This window comes from Siniperca chuatsi, linkage group LG11 (assembly GCF_020085105.1).
Source record: "Siniperca chuatsi isolate FFG_IHB_CAS linkage group LG11, ASM2008510v1, whole genome shotgun sequence".
In the NCBI taxonomy this organism is placed as follows: Eukaryota; Metazoa; Chordata; class Actinopteri; order Centrarchiformes; family Sinipercidae; genus Siniperca; species Siniperca chuatsi.
Window position 1 is genome coordinate 27,351,219 of NC_058052.1, and position 23,796 is coordinate 27,375,014.

Consider the following 23,796-nt stretch of genomic DNA (forward strand, 5'->3'; position numbering starts at 1 on the left):
CTTTCTAACCAAGTTTGTGTGCATAAACCTAACCAGTCCTTAATCATAGCAGTGGAAAGATCCAAACAATCATGTAGGTCATCCTTGCACTGACAGACTGAGTAATCCTGCCGATGTCTGAGCAGAAAATGTTCTGCCCTCTAACTTAAGCAACAAAACATGTTGTTTGTCAGTGCCTTCTGAAGGCAACATGTTGGAGGGCTTGTTGGGAGTTTTGAATGTGGCAAAGATATCTGATTTCATGTTTAGATCATTTTAAGAAACCTTTGTTTCTATAACTATAGTGAAGTATTATTATTCCCACCAACTCGTTTTTCAAATCAGGCAAATGTCATTAAGCCCCAATTTTGGCAGATATTCGTCTTCCATTTGTATTCTCTAACAACCAGTAAATAATGTCGAATTCAGTTACCTTTTATTTGTCAGAAAGGCCTAGTGGTTAAATACAGCGTCCCTCAGATATCCTGATTTAAATTCAGCCTGGTCTCTGAGAATAATGAAATCAGTGTAATGTCTCAATACAACTTGTTCTGCATGAGGCACACATTTCTATTGAATTGATTTCCTAATTCCTTGAACTGTGAGGAGGCCAGGCTTAATTTCTGGTGTCTCTAACCTTTCGTGCAACAATTAAGTCACTGTTGTTTATTAATGGCCCTTGAAATTACTATTTGATTAAAAAATGTACTTGATATAAATAATTCGTCCTGTTGCTCAAGTACCCAAAACATTTTCAACGACTTCTCCATCCTCCATTGAACTGAAATGTGTTTAGATGTATTTCTGCATTCCACTTTTGGAACCTGTTCAAACCCAATACTATGATTTTCAAATTACAGGGCATCAAAGAGGAAGAAAAGCAATTTCTTAATTTTTAAAACTTTTTCCTAGGTGCCTTTTTCATGGCTCAAGTTATTATTTCACTGTGATTTAGCTGAACAGGTTCATAGGTTTGAAAAGTCATCTCCGCATTAACAGCCATTTGTATGGCAGCAATGGCCTGCATTTACTGTCCAAAGTGGAATATAGTGAACATTAGGCTGGATATATGGGAAAACTTTATACCTTTTCATTAGATTCAGCGGTCTGGCCAGAGTAGACTTCATTAATCCAGGCAGCTGCAGCATTCATACACTGACACATGCACATATTATAGCAGCAAGCCAATATCACATCTTTTTACAGACCAGAGGAAATATGTGTTTTTGTTGACTCGCTGCCATGTTGGTTTAAAACCCCATTTTTAAACAGTGAAACGGTGATTGCATCATTGTGGTGGTGAGAACTGTGAGAGTCTGTGCAGGCCAGCTGGCAGCAGCTCACACCTTTCCTCTTTAATAAACACTTCTCCAGTGTGTTAGTATTGGAAGAAGTTACTAACAAGTGGAACCTGTGCCACCAGTATCAAGGCTTCGTCTTTTCTGTGTCTTTAAATGAGTAACTTGATCATATTAAGAAATTATTGACATGTCCATTGCCTCTGCTTTTCTTGAAGGCTGTAAGCTAGTGTTGCCATGTTTAACAGCTTAACTACAACACACACTGGCCACGCAGCAGAGCAGCATGTCATTTGAGAAGAAGTCAGCAAGGTACAGAAAGTGCTGTATTTCTTGAGAGCTGATGGGCGTCAAAGCTAGGAAATAGAACAGTGGCGTGCCCTTTCAAGTTGACCCTGCAGGTGTGCAGGCTTGCATATAACACAATGGGTGTGGGCGGTTTGGTGCATGTCATCCACCGCTGTTGTGTGTTGCCCTTTCTAGTTGGATTTCTAGTTGGTTAGCTGACAGTTTGTTAGGTTAACTTAACTGATTCTTCTCAACGTCTAATTCAAGTGTTCGTTTGGAGTAGAGGACGAAAGACAAGTCTTTCTCTTACTTCTGTTATTTGGTATTACCAAGGCTGGATTATAAATATCAGTTGGTCTTCATAATTTGATTATTTGCAAATATTTTAGGGAAATTGTTAATTTGAGAAGCCTTTGGTCCATCTTGTAGAGGGACCCTGTGTCAAAATCTAGTTTTAATACCTTTATTATTTAAGAAACATGGGGCTATAGTTAGTACTACCCCAAGCATAACTGAATGGGTCCTGCATCTCCAGCCATATAACAAAGCAGCCATGTAAAGTCTGTGTGGTGTGCTGAGCATAATGGAAACTTGGCGCTGTCAGGATACATACACATTGCACACAGGGTGGTAGTTTGGGGGTGGTCAATAAGGGGTCCAACAACACATTTTTGCCCTGGGGCTGGTCTAAAAGGCTAATCCAGCCATGGATATGCCATGTTCTTTAGGTCTCTTGTGCGTGTTTGTATGCAGTCAATTCTCTTTTGTGATTTTGTGACGGCTGCTTGGAGATTTCTGTTGCAGCTGCAATTTAAACCTCGGCTATCCGTTATTCTAAAGCAAAACAAAATCACAGCTACTGGGCCCAGAGGGGACAAAGATACTGTATCTATAGTAAACACAGAAGCATTTGCAGCGGAAAAAATCATTGTTCTTTCTATCATTTCAGTAGACAGGGAAACCACAGTGTCCCACAGTTGTGTCATAATGTAATGGCATAATAGCTTTTACAGCAGGGACACTTAAAACTTTTCTAGCACAATAACAAAAAAATGTAAAAACTACATTTAGTCTCTTTTCACCTCCTGCAAACTCCTGTATGTAGTTACACACAAACGGTGGGTTGACATTTGAGTTTTCATTCAATAATTCAGTTAATTTACACTTGTACAGAGGACAGGGGGAATAAGAGCCCTCTTTTATAAGTGTGCAAAGTTACTAGAGCACCAAAACAACTATGAACAAATAAATAAAACATGCAGTGGAGAAGAAATCAACTTTTGCATTGTGGATGTCATCATGCAGCATGTGGCAAACAGTCCCTGCTGCCTTCAGTATCCAAAAGCGTGAGAATGGCTGTGACATCCCTGCTGTAGAAGCCACCTGCCCTTTGGAAAACACCCCGAGGCCCAGAGAAGACGAGTTGCCAGAAGTTTGGACAATGTGACGATGGCATGAATCCTGCGGCTTTGTGATTCCAACTCAAACTTTTCCCCCCCAAGAGAAATCAAAGTGAATGATTTCTAACTCATCCCCTGATACCCTGAAGAGTAATGTCTGGATAAAACATTAGGTCTGATTGTGTTCCATCTTTCAAACACATGAACAAAGCAGCAGCCAGGCGGGCACTAAAAATAAATACGCTAGGCATTGAATATTGTGTGCAATTCAGGGTGAAATTAGCTGCTTTTGCTTCAATAAATAAGATGGAAGGAGTGTCGAGCTGTTGTTGGGGTCATTTTTTGAGGTCTTTTAATGAGGAATGTCATTCATCATTACCAGAAAATGACGCATCACAATAGTATTCACAAAAATGCTTGCGTTTGTGATAAGCCCTAGATTTTTAGGAGATCCTAGAGCGGACCTAAAGGAGCTGCTGTAATGATCGGAGAACTTTCTCCTTCAGTTTTGCGCTTAGAGCAGATAAACTTAACAAGGACACTCATTAATGTGAAGCAGCACACTTACATAGAACATCACCACAGCATAGCAGGATTATGAAGGTTTAGGTGGAATAACTGGGTCATTTTATTCTATCATTAAGTTTTAGAAGTAATAATAACTCCTTTTTCTGATATGATCACAGCAAGTACGAACACTTTGTCATTCAGAAGCTCTGTAGCAGGAACATTTTGCATGCCTTTGTCCTTAGTCTTCAAACGAAAAGTAAGACTATTATTGAGGTGACAATATAGAACAATTCAAATAATTCTACAGCACAGTAAATGCATAATGAAACTATACAAACACTCCTACTGAGAATTTATCCTCAGTCACCCAATTATGAGTCACCAGTCCAACTCACTTTATTACCACCACAGTTAGAATTAAGGCTAGGTGACACCAGTGCAGCAATATGACGGTCCATTTCTGTATTAAAGGGCAGATTTCATTTTAGTCTTTCTTAATTATCGCATGCCAATATGCACATTGAAAGAGTTATTGGTCCTAGAGTGACAGCAGAAATACCTGCATTTGTGTTATTTCTTCACAGTGATGACCGCACTAATGGTAAATGAAAACAAAGGCCAGTTTACAGCTAATAACTCCTGCTTGTGGAGAATGCAGCCTGCTAAATGGGAATTTGGGGGTTACATTGCAAGGTGGCTCCGTGAGGTGCTTCAGATAATAAAATAAAAATCTACTGCAAACTAGGGCTGGGCAATGTGGTTTTAAATCATGATTTTAAGGAAATATTTGGATATATATCATAATATGGAAATAGTATATAAAAATCATACATAAAATATGAAGTTCAAAGCAATGAATTGTGTTCCACTCCTATGCATTGCCGAAGACTAAACTCATATATGTAAATCCAAAATCTTCACTACCTTATTTTGTTAGTTTTCACTTACAGCTCGCATTAAAAAATCATTAATTTGGACGACAGACATTTCTAGAACGTTAACATAAGATCATATCGTTACAATATGATTCAGCTAAAAGTTGATAAACGATCATATTTAATGCCCAGTCATACCACAAACCTTTAAATAAACATGAATACTCTGTACATGGATTCTACTCAGATTGTATCATCAGTTTCTGCTTGTAGTTTAAATATTTGAAAGATATGGAGGGGATGTTTTTTTTTTTAGATTAGATTCAACTTTATTGTCATTACACATGTACAAGGCAACAAAGTACAGTTTAGGTCGAACCAGAAGTGCAGGATATAAAGTGTGTGCATGAATGCAGGATAGAGCAATATTATGAAAATATTTTACAAGTGGTACTATAGACATTATATACAGATGGCACCTTATTAAAAAGGATCTTAATATTTTTTATTGCACAAATAATGGACTTAACCTTTTTCTTGAGTTCAGTACTGTCTTGAATCTGGATTTCATTACTGCTTCATCCCTGCAGGCTGTACAAATCCTGCCCTCTGTGAATGTAAATGAACATAAAATCTGCCATTTGATGGCCACTTTGATCCCAGGTGCCTCCATCGAGTAACATGAATGCATTTTTAGCATTCATGCTACTGTGTAAATCCACTGGGAAAGGTACTTTGTAACCCTGAAAGTGTCGGCACTGTGCAGAATGCAGAATATAATCCTGCAATTTCCAATCATCTGCGCTGAAATAAATTCTGCCGGCTCAGGAATGAAAAAATGAAAGAAACTTGAAAATGAAAGCCTTAAATTACTTGTTCACTTCATTCTATCATCTATTTGAGGCTGACCTTAAAAGACAGACAATATGTAAGAAAATAGGACAAAAAGGAGTTTTAACTCAAAGACTGAAGGCCTTTGTCAGCTGCGTGACATATTCCTGCTGCATTATGTTTCCCAACAGTTTTAAGCTGTAAATCCAGCAGCAGGCACAGACAGAACCTGTCTTACATTGTGACCTAAGATGTACTGTATTTTCTTCCCTGAATTGACATTGTAGCTGTAATCTTCATATGTCCTCTCAGGGGGACGGTGTCTTACTCAAGGACACATTAGCAAGGATAGAATCCAGCTGTGATTGAGTTTGTGAAGGTCTCTCTAAGTTTACCAGAATGTATCCATACTGGGGATGCCGTTAATAAAAACTCATGTAGATCTTAAACTCTCCGCTGTGTTGGGCGTATCGGAAATCATCTTTGTAATGGATCTGGAGCACTTTTCTTCAAGGGCACAGACCACAAGCACGAATGATTTATACAAAGACAGCCAGATAAGGATGCACACACAAACACACACTCCATCCGTAAATCCTGAGGCCTCTGGGAGTGACAAACTGAAAACCGTATAAGAGAGCTCAGAGCAGTTTATTAGGATTATACAAGATGAAGCTACTGGAAAATATCAATAGACTAAATTTGCTGTAGTCATCTTGAGGGGAAATTGGGCAATAACCGCAACAGCAGCATGAGCAGGTGGTAATGGGATAAATCAAAGAGGAATAGGCGATAAATAAGACAAGTGCAAATGGGGGTTTTATAAACATTCACACAAAACACAATTTTTTGTACTCCGCTACTAAGTAGAAATGTACGTGTGTGAATAAACATGCATGGGGAAACAGTCATCAGTAGCAGCAGAGCAGAACACAGAGGAAATGAAAAATATCTGCATTATGAAACCAGGCTCTACGGAGGAGCAACCACCGGCGCTAAAGAGGTTTAAAGTTTAGCAGAATGAGCTAAAGTGCTGCAGCACTGACATAATACTGTCTAATAACATTACGTTTCATATCCTGCACAGTTCATTCATGCAGCAAAACACAAAGTAACGAGGAAATTAAATTAACTTTTTATTTAGTTTTATTAACTTTTTAAAGACTGCTGATTTGTTTTAATTATTGATTAATCTGTTCCTGTACCCTAGTGTTAACGGAAAAGGGGTGCAGTATTCTGTTAGTTTTTTTAATTTTTTTTATCCCCAACAAATCCCATGTGCAGACCCAAACCAACCATGGATTGATCCGACTAACAAGTATTGTGTGTTAGCCTGATAAATCTTATTCCTCTGCACCACAGACCTCCATTGTGATCTCTACATATTTGTGAGCGTGTTTTAAAGATTTGCGTCTTCAGTTGCAGCCGATGGGTTGGAGTCTGAACCCCAAATTCAATACTTAAGATTGTGGAGACTGGCTAATTGACCCCAGATGGGATATGAGTCCCCACGATGTGTGAATCCCAATAATGTAGTGAATACAATTATAAACCTTACCCTAACTTTTTCAAACAGACCTTTGAAGAAGTGACAACTGGACAAAATGCTCCCATTTTCCAAAACTGTTCTGACTATCAAGATCTGAATAATGGATTAGCACCTATCAGTTATTATCCCATACTGAATTGAACATACTGAGCTGTTTGTGAACTTTTCTGTCAACCAATGATCATCCAAGCTTAAACTGCCTGTTTATTATCAGAAGAAGTGTTGAAATGTATTAATATATGATGATGATTATTTGTCGATTGTCCCAGCACTCTCCTTCTCTCACTTCTTTGCTCTACACTGTGACTTTAGGCGGAAAGTGCTGGTTCGGCCTGTTCTCTACTGGAAAAGAAATTTGCGATCTCAAGGGAGCTAACCTGGATAAATGAAGCTCAAATGAAATGAATAATACATGCTTGAATATATTTTAATCAAGTTTCAGTTTCCAGTATTATTACTACAGCTTTTCTCAAAACTCAGAAAGCACAAGATATTCCATAGGTCTTCTGTAAAACTCCATCCTGAACTAATACACTTCAATCGTTTCAGCACCTCAGTCCTTTCAGTTTGTTTGCTGACATAAAAACTTCCTGGATCAATCATTTGTCATTTAACAAGCTAAAATCCCAAATACGCTTTTTTTTTTTTTTCCCCAGCTTCTCAAATATAACGATTTGCTGTTTTTTGTGTGTTTTTCATCGTAAATGTATTTATGTTTTGGGTTTTGAGTTTTGGTCAAAAATAAACCAAGACAGTGAAAGACATTTGGGCTCTCGGACATTTTACCGACCAAATGATAAATCGACGAGTTCAAAAATAATCAGTAGATTAATTGATACTGAAAATAGTCGGTACATGCATTCCTACTGTGAGTGTAGCACTTTGCTAAATAGCTCCAAATGTTGTTTTTAACAAGGGCCCTGTGCTGCAGAGTTTGAGGAGCAGGACCGCACCTCAATCACGCCACATCCGGCATTCCCAAGTAGCCATCAAACCCATCTCCTCCTCTTTCGCTCTCATATTCCAGCTTCGCTCATAACCTTTTGTTTTTGTTAATAAATCATTTAAACTCATCGATGGATGGTGCGCTCCTTGCTAATGAAAAACAGCTGTCTCATGCCACAAAAGAGAATGAATTAAAATCCATTTAGGACGTTTATACAGGTATGAGTTTTCAAAGCTATTCACACAAGTTAAAATAAATTAGAAGCAAGGCTTGTGCTCCATGATGCTGGCCAATAAGAGCACGAGTACTTTTCAATGCACAAATATACTGTGAAGCGAAAGCCATAGTCGCCTTTGGATGTTATGCAGGTCATGAAAGACTGCAGGCTGCTGCTGGTCAGGATGCTGTAGTCTCTCTGCAACAGAATTTAAAGCAGCAGTTGCAGGTACCGTGATCACCTGATCTGACACAGTGACCATCTGGAAAGACAAATCTTGTGTCGACTGAACCAGCATGAGAAAAGAGAAATCATCACTGTTGGTGCAATGAACATTGTAGCTTGAGGAGGCTACTAGCGGGGCTCTAGACTTGTCTTGTTTATATATTAGTTTCACTTCCTCCCAGAAAGGATTTTATCATCTTTTCAACCACTGGGTAGGAACCATTTTCTGGCAAATAATTCAAAAGGGACCTGTCTAACGTATGTGTATCTGTGCATGTTTATCTCTGTTTGATCACGACTATACGGTGTGGTTTACTGTTGGTTTTTCCCCCACCGCCTCACAATCATGATGATGTAGGGCGAACCAGCACCTTGTATGTGCGTTACACCACTCTCTGCTGATGTACTCACCCACTAATGCAGTCGAACCTGTGTTTGACACCTTTTAATTCACACCAGTAGCCTGCACTGTTCAAGGTCAGAGACAGGAAAAAAAGGGGTCAGGGTTAAAGAGCAAATGAAATTGCAGAGATTGAGTGCACTGAATTACATTAACATTTGTTTTTCCAAAGGACAAAGGTTTTGTCGAGCGTGTATAGAACCCAAAATTACTCCGATGGAGTTCAACAGCAGACAATGGAAAGAAGCTGTACTTCCCCTGTGCTCCCATGTGCGTTCATTTTTTTATTTATTTCATTGTGTTTTTCCCCTCGGGGATCAATAAAGTATTTCTGATTCCGATTGTGAAGCTGGATGTTGCATGAAAACAGTCAACTTCCCAAGGAAAATAAATAAAAGAAACAAGCAGAGAGCTTGACCTAATGTATAGGGAAACCCCACTTAAAGATATTTTACGCCTCATTAGATGATACAACAGCAATAAATCACAAACACTGCAGCAATTCTGGGTTTGTGTTCGTCGCTCCAACGATCGCTAACATTCAGCACCTGAGCTGAGAAGTTGGACGGACGCTGGAACAACCTCCTCTACTGTTTAGCGTGATTGACTCTTTGGCTGACAGCGCCGTCAGAAGCTCGGCAGGAGAGATGCTACGAGGTGGATTTTATAACGCACACCTTTTATTTCTTTGACTGTGTGGAAACCTGATGTTTTCGCATCATAGATGATGAACAAAGGCATTAAAATGGGAGTCTTACAGGTAAAACACGAGGCTCGTTTGACTTGGCTGTTAGGAGTTTAGTGTGGGCCGGCTGCTCTGCAGGTGTGTTGGGCTTTAACTGGGCACTCAGGGGAGTGAATAATATATTTGTCATAATCATATGTGTCATAATCATAGGTAAAGTGTATTGAAGAAAAAACATCGGCAATAATGTTGAGTATTTACAAAAATGAAAGATCTATAGATTTAGAAAAAAGGATGAACCACAAACACATCCTGTTTTTTTGTACTGTCTATTATTTGAGCTTTACCTGTACTTTCCAAAACAAACCATATGACAAATTAAAGACAAAGTGATGATTGCTGAGTGACTCTCGGGTCAGGACTCGATCCATGATGGTGGTAAATCACCATAAATGTGTCGATGTATTTCATCATATAGCTGGTTACGAATCAGTTAAAACCTGACATGAGGTCAAATCAATGGCATTTGAGAAATCATAATTTATTTTACAGTTTTACTAACGGCATCAAACTTGCATGAGTGTGTGTGTGTGTGTCTGTCTGTCTGCTCCAACATTTCCCCCGGTCATCGCCGTTTCTCCTCACCGTCGTACCCCTCTCCGGCTCCCTGGAGTATGATGGATACTCTTTCTGGATGAAAGCTGATGGGAATGGAGGTCATGTAGAGTGAAACGACATCATGGCTGCCCTGAAGCATTGTGGTCATCAGTGGGTGAAGGTACAGGCATGTCAAACGCTTGCAGCAAGAAATCTGCGAGTGGTATTTTGGATGTAGAGTGGTATTTTGGATTTTGATGGGCGCCATGGAAATCTGTTAAAATACTAGCAGATATTTTGGGATGAGCGCCGGGTTGGTCCAGAGGCAGGGGGCTTGGATCTTTATTCCTGTGTACACCTGTGCCATTTCTCAACAGGGACTATTCATCTAACACCTCGTGTTGTTTCTAATTGTACTATTCCTCCCTGCAATATTTTAAAACTGCTCTGCTGATTAAATAGCGCCCAACATGTTCATATCTTGTAATGTGGACCTGTTTTTATTGAAGCATAACACTGCTAACGAACTTTCTCTAACTCAATGGTAAAAACATTACATTTCTGATAGCTGTTTCACAATAAAAGCATCCCGCAGGTTCTTTTATGGAAAATGTAGCAGCAGGAAATGTTCGGTTTGCATCAGCAGTAACTTATCACATCTCTGATACGGCTGAAAGTGATCTGTAACAGTGAAATAAGGTTGATATCTGAAAGAATGAAGAGGAACGCAGACGTGAAACTACACTTTAAAGCACAGGTGTCGTTACAGGTTGGCTGCAGTTGGCCCTGATAACACGCAGGACCACAACAGCTCGGCATGGGTTGGTCTTGAATAGAATTTAGTTTGCGGTGTCTCAGGATTGACTCAAAGTAAACTGGAGCTGAAGGTGACCTCGACTACAGGCCTGGTTTTATACAGAGCATCTCACATTAACTTTGTTGCACAATATTACTGTCAGTCTGCCATGGCAGAAAGTAAAACCTCCCATAAATTCAGCGGGGCAGCCATCATCAGTCATCCTTAATGAGAGCAGAGGAGGGCTTCCAAGTTGCAAAAATGAATTGTGTACATTGTAGCCAGTAAAACAAAAGCAACTTTGTTTAAAGAGAGAAGCAGACGAATCCACGTCATATTTGTCACGACATTCATGTTTTCTTATCACAGCTATCATTTGTCTCTTCTGGATTTGTTTTTGGTTCAGCTGCACACAAATGCAACGCTTTATGGCGGTCTGATCGTTAGTCCCACATGTCTGAGCATCCCAGTCGTACTTAAATGCACCTCAAGATCTGCGGATTTTTCACATGCAATGCACACAATGGTGAAGTAACCTTGACAACAATTAATTTGGACATGATGTTTACTGCGATGGATTACTTTACTCAGGCAAGTTTCAAGGTTGATTTTTGCTCTGTTACAAGAAAAACTACAACAAATGTGTGCAGTGTAGTGAATGGCTTTAAATATGTAGATCATCCTTTAACCCTCTGGAGTCCAGGTGGATTTTGGTTCATTTTTGCAGACTTTCTATGCATTCATTTTTTAAACTGTCATCACCCCATGCATGGCATCTTTTTAAACTATAAAGCTTCCAGGAACCCAAAATTCATGAAAAAAAATGTATAAATGTACAGATCTTTAGTCATAATCACTCAGAATATTATTATAGAACAGCAGTATTGTTTCACTATTTGTACACACAAGGGCAGGAGATGTAAATGTAAGACAAAATATAAGAAATAAAACTGGAATTATTTACATCAAAAATCACTGAAAATATGAATAATTCAGTTTAAAAATGTATTTAAACAAATGTTTGATGTTCTACGGACAGTGAGATACTGTGTGAAAGTCCCACATCAGCACGTCCACCTGGTTTTCTCAGCTTGTCTCTACATGGTATATAAATAAAAACAAAACACATTCATCAGTGTATTCACTATGCACTGAACATGTAATGAAATTCTTATAGACATTTACAGTCAGTTTCAATTTTCCACTGTTCCATTTTCACAGTGAGGCAGAAAAACACAAACCGTTTAAGCAGCCAAATATTCTGGTTAGTCAAATTTGCAGCGCGCTGATTGTCGATGCAACACACTGGACATACTGTACGTTACTAGATTTATCCGTATAATTAAGATCTTGTGATCAAGCGTTTGAAACCGTAAGATGGAGCGAGACGTCAAAAATTCAGTCTGACTGTCAGATGGTGTCAACACTTAGAACTGAATGCTGCAAATAGCAGCCTGGATTTTGACATTTTAAAATATTCTGGGGAGTTTTTTTCTCTTCTTATACTTTCAGAGACAATGAAGGGGAAACTAACCGTCTGTGTTTTGCTAGAAAGTTTTTCCTCGGCATGTGACAAACTTATGAACAAATTTAAAGAATTCCACAGTAACTGAAATAAATGAATCGACTTAAGATAATAGGAACATATTGCAAGTCATTACCCAGACTTCTGCAGTTTAATGTCTTTAATTTGTTCTGCCTCAGATCTTCTGTTAACAGCTTTTATTAACTTTTCTAAGGACTCTTTTCTTTTTACATGGATTAATAAGTTCTTCTATTTTCTGTCTAATTAACTAATCACCTTGAGATGAACTGAAATGTTTTTGCAATATTGATACTTAGACATTCATGCCAAGAAAGTTTATTTTAAAAGAACTGAAACTACATCTCTGAGTGTAGAATGAGCTCAGTGTTCTCTGCATGTACAGTTACACCTATAAAGAGTCAGTTTCCAAATACAAGGGACCTTTTTATAATTCCACCAGGATGATAACGTCAGTCTGACAAAGGTTTCAGAGTGACCCTGTTCACTTCTAATCCTTAAAGCTGTAGGGACTAACAGTACAATGTGATGACAATCAGATGACTTTTTACTGATGTTTTTCTGACCTCAAGCGACCGAGTTTGATTTCAGGTAGGCCGGTAAAAGCTGCAGGAACAAGCTCGGAATGCACATTTTAAGTAAAGTGTACGTACACGCGCCTTCCTCCCAGCATTGGAGCACTTCTGGTGAATATTGGATTGAGTGATGGGGAGGCTTTCTGGGGAAGAGCTCTGAGGGTGGGGGGGGGTGAAGCCAGGGTGAAGCCAGGGGGAAAATGGAAAGTGACAGAGGCTCTCTTTGTCTTCTGCCCTCAAGTACTAAAGTCGATTCAGTTCAGCTGAATTCGACTACCTGTTTTACCAGTTCAAATCAGGTTCAGACTGACAGACCTTCACACTGCGTTTCTCAATCCCAAGAATTCAAAGAAGGGAGAACTCTCTTGCTAGTCGTTCTTGGAATTATGAACTCGCAAGATCACGAGCACCCAGAAAGCTGTTGACAGTTTGAGGCGATGTGTTCTTGGGGGTATTGGGCCATACCCCCAGCACAGAGGCTGCGTGCAGGGCTCCGAAATAACAGCCAGGCTTCGTCACCCAGTACATCACGCAATAGCCTACCCTAAACCTAAACTCCACAACTGTACACTAACAATGTAATGTCTATTTATAATAATAAATTAGATAATTTAATAATAGAATTGTGAAGAAGGTCTCGTTGGCGGCTCACCATTCAATAAGCGCCCTGGTTTCATCAAATGTCCCTTGATTCAAGTGAAAATGTAATGACGGAATAACAGCGGTACAAAAATAGGAGATATCCACCACTGCTGCTGAAGGCGTCTGCTGCGTTGGCTGCAGTGGTCTGTGCGACTGTGGGGCAAGAGGGGTCTGTGAGCGTGGCCGGCTGGCTGTCTAGCTTGTGGAGCTTCTCAACTCCGAAAACTTTGGAGCAATTTTCATAAAACTGTCAATATTCGAAATCTACACAGTTGATTTCTCGCCGCAAAAATTCTCAAGTGAATTTATTGATGAAATAGCATACGAAAATTGTAAAAAACTTTCTGTTGACACAAGTACAGACAAGAACGCTGATTGAGAAAGGCCCACGGGCTCCAAGTACTCCATTAGCTGATTAACACAGATAGACAAACTTCACAGCAGTCAGAAATGAAAAGAATTCGAGTGTCACATGCATTTTCTCAGTACCATTACCTGAAGGTCATTGTTGGAATGTGGATAATCAAATTAAGAAAGTTTTCTACATTTTGAAGACATTTCAGACATGTGCACACTTTAATATACTCCTAAAACATCCGTAGTTTTAACCAGGAGCCCTCCTGTGGTCATTTAAGGGGTCCTTTGCATTCTTAATCTTCAATCTCTACAGTAAGTAAGTAGGTTACCTGCATTACCAGCCCTGCATGGTAATGCAGCAATGAGATGTTTTTTTTCACAAGGAGTCCTTTGTTTTACAGAATGTTTTCTTCCTATGTCAGGCCAAGACTAAAAGACTGCAGTGGAAATGATTTGGGGTGTAAATTCGAGATCATCCATCGACTTAAATCGGTAAGTGAGTTCTTAAATTAATTATTTATCCTGTAAATTACATGTGATCCCGAGGTCAAAGTGTGAATAGGGTTCAAGTTTAGGTATGCAACCCAACCCCGAAGGTTTAGGTTTCATGTTTGGGTTTCAGGTTGGATTTGTGTGGGAACATTCTGACCTTTTATGACCTCTAATCGTGCCTGTGCATGGTTCAGTTGTTGATCGTGGTGTTTGAACTTTCCCAGCCACAGTTTACCAGCCACATCTGTCTGGCCAATATTTGGAAAAGGTGAATCTGAGCTTAATATGGACTCACAGTTAAGACAGATGGTTTATTATTATGAGATGCTATAGTGTCAAGTGTTGGTAGTTGGCTGCAGTTTGTTTCAAGTAGTTTCCACAAAAGAGGCATGGCTTATGCAAGCAGAAAACACAATAAAAGGTTGGACGAGGATAAGAACGCGGTAACCAAAATTTTTTTGTACATCAGGACACGGACTTCTTCTTTAAAACAACATATGTTTGTTTGGCTCCACTGTAAACAGATGCACTATTTGCTCTTCTGTTCTATTTCTGGCAAAGTAGCTGTAGTATTCAACTGCACTTGCTGTTACCACGGTAACCACAGGGGTTGCCAAATCAACCAGGACTGAAATCAACTATTACAATTGTCACATGAAGAAAGCTGCAGGGAATGCCATTTTAGTCAATATTAAATAAATAAATACATAAATATGCCCATGAAATAAATAAATGAGTCAATATAGTTAAATTAATAAATAAATAGGATGTTTTTCAAAGGACTACTTTAATTTATCTCATTGGACCTTTATTTCATAATGCCACATAACTATTTATTTATTTATTGAACTATATTGACTCATAGCCATATTTATTAAATTCATAGGCATATTTATGTATTTATTTATGTAATATTGACTAAAATGGCATTCCATAGAAGTGGACATTGTAAGGTCAACTCTTACTGTCCATGTCCATATTCAAGCACATACAGTAGATAGAAAAACAAAAACAGATTTAATGGGATTCCAAATGAACAATAACACACATGCACTTGTGCACGTGCATACACACACAGTAATAAACCAGTTTAATCTCCTCTTACAGATTTGAAAAATTGAATAACACGCACACACGCTGATTCTTTATCAATAAACCAATTTAGTGTGGCCTGGTTGTATGTCAGCTCTCAAGGATTTTAAATATGTTAATTGTGCACACACACACACACACACACACACACTAAAAGATGCATGTGGACACCCACAGTTGTTTCATCAATAAACCATTTAAATGTGGCTGGTTTGTCTATACTCTAGATTTGACTGGCGCTCTCTCTCTCTCTCTCTCTCTCTCTCTCTCTCTCTCTCTCTCTCTCTCTCTCTCTCTCTCTCTCTCTCTCTCTCTCTGCCAGCCATTCAGTGCAGCCAAAATCCAGGTCTGTGTGGTGGAAGAGACGCAACCATCTGGATTGACTGCTATTCTACATTGGGCTCTTGCCTCCAATTTTACCATCTGAGAGCATAAATAATGCAGAATTGTAAGTTTGTTACTTGAATGGAGGAGATCTCCCGGTCTGACAAGAAGTGAAACTTTTTCTGACAAAAATGATGGATGCATGAAAAAAAGACATGTCACCCATGATAACTGCATGTGGACTGTAGTGGAGGGTGCTTTACGTAAAATGTCTATCTGTTGATGATGATGAATAAAGCAGTGACACATACTGCTATGTGATTGATGGCACAATTAGATTTTTAGTAGAGAGAAAGATCTATCGTTTTGGGGTGACTACTTGAATGACAGCTGGTAACTTTCCAGTGAGGGAAGCGTTTGAGTCAAACCTCTGACATTGTTTTTTAAAAAATGTCAAAAATAATTGGGTTCTAATGGAATTGTCAAGCACCTCTAAGTCCATCTCTGCAGTCGTGCAGCCCATTAGGAGAGCACAGACACAGACTGCTGGAGGAGGCTGTTCAGTCCCACTCAGGCTGCCCACACAGACGGTGCGTTCAAACCCGGTGCGTTTTCTCCTGTACTGTGGTTTTTGTTTGTCCAGGTTGTTCAGGTTCGGACCGCTTAACAAATCCGAATCTGCATCAGGGCCTTCAGATGAGACTACATGACATTTATGACATTTATTTCCAGATGGTCACTGTGTCAGATTATGTGTACATAGTGTCGTGTAAATGTACAAACTGTCGTGCCTGATGCTAGCCTGGTTCCAGACCTCTGACTTGCTGTCCACATCAGCTCAGCAAAGCATATTGGTCTGGTTAGAAAATCGCCAGCCAATCAGAGCTTTGTCAGTTGGTTTTCAGAATGGTGACATCACAGTCCTTTGCCAGAGCTAGAAAATGGCGTGTGGATGACGCATCGTTCCGCCTGTACAGGTTGGGGTATGTCTACTTGCAGAGTTGCTTTTAAATCATCATATTTCTTGAAGCAACATGACAAACGTTACCTGTTTGTGTTGACTGAAAATAACGCAGAGATGGACACGTCAAGTACTACTGATTGGTGAGGGGAAAATAACACCTCCTCCCAACAAGAAAATGGACAAATAAACATGATGTCTGACCGAATAATGAAGTGATTTTGAAATGGCAAGTAGTCTGATTATCAGACTGTAATTGGAAGGGGGGAACTGTGTATAAGAAGGGCTATGAGTCCTACATTGCTTGCCCAATGTGGATGTGAACACCCTCAAGCTCCCTTAAAGCTACTTTCATATTCATGTTCTGTTTTTTCTGGCTCTGTCCTGTTACTGCTGCTGTGTGAATCCAGTTTCCCTCACAGGGGGTTAACGTCTCTGTCTGGAGATAAAAGGTATTTGCAGGACATTGAGTTTTTGGGGCAATTTGGTCCAGATGGGAGCTTTGTCTGTTTGTCTGGATCTTTTAGTACATCCATGCTGGTGTGTGTGTTCAAGCACCTGTGCATTGTGTGTGTGTGTGTTGTTTATACAACCTGAATGCTTTGTTTTAATCAAATTTGGTGCCAGATGGACAAAATTTGAGCAGGTTGGATTTAAAGTTGTACAAATATTTTCTCTAAGATGCAGATTGACTCTACAAGCAGCTAATTAATTGAAATAATTGAGGAATCATCAGTTGTAAACAGTCCTTAATGCCCATAAATAGAAAATATACATGACAATAGTTTCATTTGGTAATGGATTATCTTTTTACAGAAATGTTCAAATCTCTGCAAATTCATTTTCATAGAGATTAACTGAAACAAATGTCTGTCTGGAAGAAGGGAAATTAATCCAAAAACTGATGTTTTGCTTTAAGATTTTCAGCACCAATGTTAGATGAAACAGTCTGCAGTTTGAGATAAAACATGAAAAACAAACCAGTATGGTGTACACTGCTATACACAAAATGAACAAAAAAACACATCCATATTTCTAGAACACAGCAGCATGGGTTTCAAAGCTGCCAGCTGTAAAGTCTCTATTTGAAGTAAAAATGCAATGATCCTTTGAGTTTCTCCTTAATGTTCTTCTAGTCAGCCAGTTAGCTTAGCATAAAGACCCAAAAAGGGGAAACAGCTAGTCTGGTTCTGTCCAAAGGTAACAAAAGCCACTTACCAGCCCTTCTAAAGATTCCTAATTAACTCATTATATCTTGTTTGTTGAATCTCTGAAAAAACCAAAGTATAAAAACGAGACATTGTGCTTTTAAGGGGGGCTATGTGTCGGACTACTTCTTGCCTGGTAGCAGTGGTTTCCGGTGGCGACAGGGCTCCATGAAGTCATTACACTGGGCCAAGAAATAGTTCAGCTGTTTCCCTTTGTTTACAGTCTTTGTGCTAAGCTAAGCAAACCAACTGCTAGCTGTAGCTTTATATTTACCATACAGATACGAGAGTGGTATCAATCTTCTCATCTAGCTCAAGAAAGCAAATAAGCGTATTTCCTAAAATGTGGAACTATTCTTTTAAAAGTCCGGTGTGTAACATTTAGGAGGAGCTTTTGGCAGAAATGGAATATAATATTCATAGCTATGTTTTCATTAGTGTATAATCAATCGAAAATAAGAATCGTTGTGTTTTCGTTACCTTAGAATAAGCCGTTTTTATCTACAGAGGGAGCGGGTCCCCTTCCACGGAGGTCGCCATGTTGCACCACCATGTTTCTACAGTAGCCCAGAACGGACAAACACTGGCTTTAGATAGGGCCTTTAACGTTTTTCACGGCCACTGTAGTTACTCCTACACGCTTGGAAGGGGAGGGTGAAGCGAGCGGTATTCAAACTGTAATTTCACCGACATTGTGCATCTAAGCAAAGAACTGCCTTCTTCCTTCCTCTTACAGGTCACCTTTAGAAAAGAGGTGACAAACTTCAAAGCACATTAAATTGAACATAATTTAAACATTTATTAAATCAGCAGAAAATTATTCCACATGCAAATTCCACCTCATGTTTCAAAGACGGATAATTAAGAGTTTGACTGGGAAGAACAAGAGGAGCACATGAATGAGTCACCATGCTGAGCGTATTTAAAAGGTTTTATAATAGAAAATCTAACAGTACAAATAATTACCCTGCAGTCTCATATTTTGTGCTCTGTGCTTTGGTGTGGGCAAGATGTGGATTTTCTGTCTCTTTCCAGCCACAGTGGTTCTCACTGCTCATGGTAGCAGACAAACCCGAAACTTAAAACACATCACTACTAAAAGAGGATTCTTCCGAGGAAGATGTCAAATGTTTAGAGCAGGACATGGAAAATAGGCAAAGCCACGATCAAACTTTAAGCTTGACTTTAAACTCAAACCTAAACTTGAACCAAATTTACATATTGTAGGTTTATAGACCACAAACACACAAAAGTCTCAAAATATGGCATAGTTGTGGATCATATAAAGTAAATTCAAATCCTGGTTTTACAAATGACGAACAAATACAAAAGGGAAAGGAGAGGACCCGCTAATTCGGCAGAAAAAGGGTTGCTATTTTTCCAGTCAATCAGTTAATTCTCTGTTTTCATATATGTCAATCGGGGTGGTATTCTCTGATTGTCATTCATCATGATGGTTTACTCATCTGCTAGATTGTAGAAGGCTTGCACATTTCCCAAATCTCTACAGTTTTCCAAAAATCGTAATCTACCAGAAATCACCTAACACAGAACGTAGTCTGGAAATCCCGACAGCTGCTGTAGCAAACTGCATAGAGTCTCCCTCTATAGTGGCAGTTGAGGAAAACACCACAGTGTGTACCAGGTCATTTTATTTTTGCAATTTGGAATCAAACACGAACCACCTTCTCATATTTGCCACTACTCCTTTCGCAGGCACATAAATAGAAAGCGAGCCACAGCCTCACACCACTGTTAACAAACCAGTGTGAGCACTGATCACGTGGTGCCTCATAACCACAACAGGAGAAAAATTAGGCTACTTTCGTTGAGTCTTCAGACTCCCTTCAGTTATGGCTACATTATATTATATTCCCAGAGTTCAAGATGTCTTTAAATTGCTCGTTTTGTCCAAACAACAGTCCAAAACCCAAAGAGATTGCGTTTACTATCATTTATGACAGAAAAAGCTGAAATCTTCAAATTGGAGAAGCTGAAAGCAGAGAATGTGTTTTTTGATCTAAATAGCAGTAACAGATAAATGTTCTAATCCGTCCAGCTCTACAGTGGAGCATCATGCTCCTGCCAGTCTGTGTTCTCTCTTTATTTGGGTCTGTTCAGGTTGGCTGTATTTTGAATTGGGTCTCTCTTAAAAAATAAATAAATAATGGCTGTCAGTTTTGGGTAGAGCAGTGGACAAAACAATCTCTACTTAAGGTCATTTTCGGCAGTATTCCACTGGGCCTTTGAGGAACACGTCCAAAGGTTTTGACCCAAGATGGTCTCTACTCAGAGGTAGATCCACTATGCTATACAGTTCGCTACAACAGGCACAAGGATTTCCAGTGGACTTTCTGTGTTTTATATTCGGTCAGACTCAAAGACAAGTTTTTGAGATGATTTCTTACACATTTAAGTTGTAGGAGGCTTGTGTTCCTTTTCCGATCATTGTTGTTTTTGCAAAAGTCCGCCTTTTGCAAATCGCTCCAACCAAAGTGGCGAGTAAAATGTTATCATGCCCAATAGTCAGAATGAAGAAACAAATGAGAATAAGACCCAGGTTGACACATCTGGATATACAGTTAAGCCCAGTCTAAACCCTGAACTCAAGTTTTAATCCCTAAATTAGCTTTGGTTAGCCGACCGCTGAAAATGACCTTAGTCTAAAACTCCCAAATGGGACCTCGCAAGGACAGAAGAACATAAACACACATACCTAATTTGCCTTTTGTACTTTTGTTTTTATCTTTACTTTTTTTATATATAGGTAAAGCTCTGAGTAATGAACTAATTTGTTAAAAAGTTATAAGTGAAACGTACACTAGAACACACACACACACACACACACACACACACACACACACACACACACACGTCTGTGTGGATTGCGAACAGGAAGGCAGGGCTGTTCAGACAGTACAAAGGGCCCAGCTGTGTGGGAAGTGATTGCTAAAATTGGATCATGGCAGCCTCTCCATCATTCACAGAACACATGACTGCTTTTCCTTTCTCTCCGTTCTCTGAGAACGTTCCTGAGCTGGAAGAAAATAAGAAAAAAAGCTAGAGTTGCAGATGGATGTGTCCTTATTTGAATTCTCACCTTCGCTGCCATCCTTGCTCACGCTCATCCTCTTGTTTCATTTATTCTTTGTTCTGTAAGCTCTCTGTCATCAGGTTCGTTCGGATTTCTTTCCCACCACCTCTTTTTTTTTTTTTCTCCCCATTTACTCTGTGGCTGTCATTTTCTCGCTTTCTATGGTACGGTGATTATGAGGCTTCCTCCTAATGATGTTTTTGGATTAAAGTCTTTCTGACACGCATATAGAGTCTGCACTCTGCTGCATGGAGGGTTTCTGACAGCACTAATGTGACACAATGGCAGAAAAATGCAGACTGCAGCCATTTCAAAACCACATATTCATACCATAATAATCACAATTTACCCATCAGGCAGACCACAAGCAAATAAGTCCCTGCTTTCCCCCCTGACAGGCTCCATAATCTGGTCTGCGCTTGATGTCTCGCTTACAGTTTGATCCAAAAGTGCTTTCGTGACTCTGCTGTTTAATGTTACAGCTGCAGTGTGTGACACCTTCCTCCTGCTCCGTCGGATCATTTCACGTTCCAACACTTGTCGCTCCTCCTGATGAGCTGTCAAATGAAGCGATCATGTGTATAAATAAAGTTTTTGATTGATTGATGTAGTATAGAAACGGTTGACATCATACCTGATCTGATGAGACGTATAGCGGCCTTATTTCTATAGCTTTAGCCATAGTCACCACGGACAGTTTAGGTAATAATTTTAGAGTTTCACATTTCATTTCTTTTCCAAATAAGTACAGGTGCTTTAGAGCAGTGATTCTCAGCATAGGGGTTAGTCCCTGAAGGGTTGCAAAACAAATCTGAGTTGCGGCCCCCACCTATGGAGAGAAATTTTTATGGAGGAGCTTTTCAAAAGCAAAAATGATCAGCTCTGTGAAGTTGAAGTGAAAAATCTGTATGTAAAATATAAATTTGTATCCAGGTTGTGATGTGTGCATTTGTAAAACTGTTTTACGTGTGTTCAGATTGCTTGGTACTTGTGAGTACCTAAAATTACGCATAGTCAGTTAAGAAAAATATTGTGCTACACACATTTATATTATTTCTTTATGATATTTTTCTCTAATATTTTATTTTTGTCTTTGTTTTTACCTTTTTCAAGCCTCTAATAATTATTCAAATGAAATAATTTAAGAGGTTCACAAGAGAAATCCCTGGAGAACAGTCTTTGCTGGAGCTGCTCACAGATCATACATATGGTGTAATGTGTCTCAAGCAGACACTGCTTCATTTTACGCCGTCAAAAAGGTTAGGAAATTGCTTTAGATAATATCGATAAACTGCACTTTCGACAACCTGTGTGATCATCTGATCACTGTTGGTCTCTGTTTTAGTGATTTCTGCTCAGGTCTCAGCAACTACCTGCAGGTGAAGGAAATATTGTCAGAACTGTTAGGAATGATGGCCCAAACTACGAGGATAAGATCCAGGTTGTATTATAATAGAATGTTCCTTTAATACCTGTGTGCTGTACATTTATTTATTTTTTTTCTTTTCTCAGCCTTCCTCATTGCGTGCTGCTCGCCACTTGCTGGTCTCACCTGCGGTCCACTCCTGTTTGCTTCCATTTGGATTTTCTGGCTCTGTTAAGTGATAAAGATGGTGGTCCATGGTGAGCCCAGAGTCCAGGCTTCACAACCTCCCTTCAGAAACTGGTAGGTGACATCATCAGCACTACATCTGTGTTCCCAACTTCAGTGAAAATAGGTGTGTTCAGACTGCCAATGCACAATATACAATATAGTATCAAATGTATTTACTTATTATTTAAAGCTGAAATACGCAGCAATTATAACACTGGTGCCCTTGTCCCTTCAATCCGTTGTGCTTGTGTTTGCGCACATTCAGCATATTTGGAGATCAGGGCTTGTTAAAGGATTCTTCTTTAAATATAGCTCCATTAGGCTTTGTTCACAGTGAACATTGTTTCCATAAAAGAAGAAAAGATATTAGTTAATTATTAAATTATAACAACAACCAATTTTTCGACCGCTGCCTCCATGTTTGTTGTTGGGGGAAACACAAACCTGAGCATCTTTATTGTTGATTGACAGATGAAAAAGTGGCTAGCTGAACTGAAGACACTGATGGTGCAGAGGTCTCCAAAAAAAACAAAAATAATAATGGCAAGGAAAGATTTCAAGACTGAGAAAGAAAATTAAATTGGGTTCGGACGCTCACTTGACCATCAAAGCCTGCTGCTTGAGCCTCCCACTTTTGGGAAAATGCTCCACTCTACAAAATAAGAGCCTGTGGGTGCAGAGCCTTTCAAAACACACAAAAACAAACCCACAGATAATCTGCGCCCTTACCACCTGACTGCTGGGTGACAGGGTAACAGTGTGAGTTAGTAACACTTTGTCAGTGTTCGGACAAATGGCCTGAACATCACTGACGTTAGCAACAGCAGATATGAAAAAAAACCCACCCAGAAACACATTTAGACGTGTGTGCATGTGAGCAACACTTCCACACTTATTTCACAGCTAACCTCCCCTCCACATTTAGCGCTGAATAAATATACATGTCGGGCATCTTGACAGTTATCGTGTGCAATCATCAGTGTAAAGAAGGGCTGAATGACTTTAAAACAGTTCAGTTATTTTTTAATAATGAAGATGTCTTTGTTTCCCTGGCACAAAAGGGGGAATAAATAACAAAATAAAACATCGGCAATCTGCCAAATTGTTATTTTAAACATTGGTACTGGCCCAGAATTTCACAATCAGTGCATCTCTAGACACAATAGAAAAGAAAAGAGGGAAAAGCAGCTTCTGATTCAGATGATACAAGCTGAACTTTTCCCATTAATTCTGTCTTTGGAGCGGCATTGTTGCTCGGTGGGTCCGTACAGTGAAAGACAACTGCTGTCCAGAAAATGTCAGGTCCCCAGAGGATCGG

General features: G+C 39.4%; 1 long non-coding RNA gene across 2 annotated transcripts in view; it reads left to right on the forward strand.

Annotated features, from left to right (window-relative positions):
- LOC122884338 overlaps nucleotides 1–23,796 on the forward strand; it is a 45,434-nt gene that overhangs the window by 17,546 nt on the left and 4,092 nt on the right. For both annotated transcript variants that reach the window (XR_006379866.1, XR_006379867.1), the window contains exons 3-5: nucleotides 14,136–14,205; nucleotides 15,620–15,745; nucleotides 22,397–22,550. This is a non-coding gene — a long non-coding RNA (uncharacterized LOC122884338). The remainder of the gene's footprint in view (nucleotides 1–14,135; nucleotides 14,206–15,619; nucleotides 15,746–22,396; nucleotides 22,551–23,796) is intronic.